The sequence below is a fragment of the Artemia franciscana genome, chromosome 10 (assembly GCF_032884065.1).
Source record: "Artemia franciscana chromosome 10, ASM3288406v1, whole genome shotgun sequence".
Classification (NCBI taxonomy): domain Eukaryota; kingdom Metazoa; phylum Arthropoda; class Branchiopoda; order Anostraca; family Artemiidae; genus Artemia; species Artemia franciscana.
This window is the reverse complement of record NC_088872.1, coordinates 26,273,983-26,275,800: the sequence shown is the minus strand read 5'-3', so window position 1 is coordinate 26,275,800 and position 1,818 is coordinate 26,273,983.

The following is a 1,818-nucleotide window of genomic DNA, read 5'->3' as shown; positions in this document are numbered from 1 at the left end:
CATCGCCATAATTGAATTGTAATAGCTTGAGAAAAACTACTATAACCGGTTTTGGAGTTTTATTTTCTTGAAATGACAATTTTAGCTGCTGAATCTACCAACTCAATTAACCTCTCAATTATACATCCTTGTGAAGCCTGTCCTTTAGGGACAACTAAAGCACTTTTTATAGCATATTTCATAATACCAGTACATCAAGTGTGTGAGGTTTCCAGCAGAGAATTAAATGCAACATCCCCCCTCATCTATCCTGCAATCAGGGAGGCAGGGGCTAAATAATTTGACAGGTGGAAGTGGCAAAGCAAGTAGGTAGAGTAATTTCCTTCCAAATGAAATTTAAAACAGTTCTCTTTGATGTTTCAGTTCCCTTCTAGTCGTGAAGAAAAAAAAGGGAAAAAGAACATATATATCCTACCCATACAAAAAAGTGATTTTCCTTGTTGTTCAAGGTAAGGGTGGGAGGCTGCAAGTTTCCTGAATTGAGTTTTCAGTAATGGAAATTTCAAAGGTGTGATTTTCGTTTAGATCATACGCCATTTTTGAGGGGTTTGAGGTTGTTTTCGAATAAAATCAAACAGTTTGTGGTAACAAACTACAAGGAGCAATACAGCTCAATTGCAACCGAGATTCTATCATTGACAACAATAGACACATGACAAGATTAAAATTTTGATGCTTATTCAAGATATATAAAATCATACCCATCAAATGTTACAAACCCAAGAAAATGTGCCTAAATTTTGAAATTGGGAGAAACACCCCCAAAACATCAAAAAAAATTTTTTAATGAAAATCACACCATCAGATTCAGCATATTAGAAAACCTTGCTGTAAAGGTTTTAAGCTCCTATTCCCAGTTCCAATTTCCATGTTCTTTAAATCATTGAATTTATTCTGGCCTCAGGAAAAGCAATGATCCCAGATACCAGTGCAGGACAGGGATCAGCATATATTCACAAATCTACACCAAAGCACTTAAGCTGGCTTAGAACCACATAGCAAGAAGTTTGAGGGACCTCCAGCATTAATGCAGCCTTTGTGCAATCCAGGACCCATCTTGGTCACACCATTGTTTTCAGCACTTGGTGTAATCCGTGCAGCATCGTACAGAAAATTAAAAACGTTAGCTTGAATTCAACGTTTTTGTAAGTGCATAAACTAGCATTAAATGAATGTGCAAGACAGAAAGGGCCTTTGAAATCAAGGCCAATTTAAGCATTCTATAGCCGAAAATTAGTGTTTTGCTCTGGAATTCAATGTTTCAACTTCCATAAACTAAAAATTTTTGAAGTTATAAAAGTACAAAAACTCTTTCTGGTATTAATATGGAAAAATCCAACATTGTTGATTACAAACTGCTCTTCTAAAAAATTGAAAAGGAGGCCTAAAAAACTTTTTTGGAGCCAAAGAGCCATATATTTTCAGAATAACTTTTTCTAAGGAGGGCTAAATCTTTCTTTTCTTGTGGAAGACCTTGAAGTGACTGTTTTGCACACTTAGGTAAAATAAAGCAATTATACCATTTGCAATGTAGAGGTAACGCTGAAAATGTTTCATTTAACTGGCTATTCTCCAGAAATTTAAACAGTTGCGCCCAAGATTATTTTTTCACTCACCATTTCTGAGGATATTCACAAAGTAACAGGATAATTCATACTACTTGCAAGGAGTAGTGAAATCATCTAAAGTTTAGGTTGACTTTAGGTAAAGGCATTTCTAGAGAACAAAAAATGAGCTTCTAAGGAATCTATGTTTGCAACTTACGGCCTTTATGCATGATCCGTTAATATTTAAAAGACAATATAATACAAATGAAAA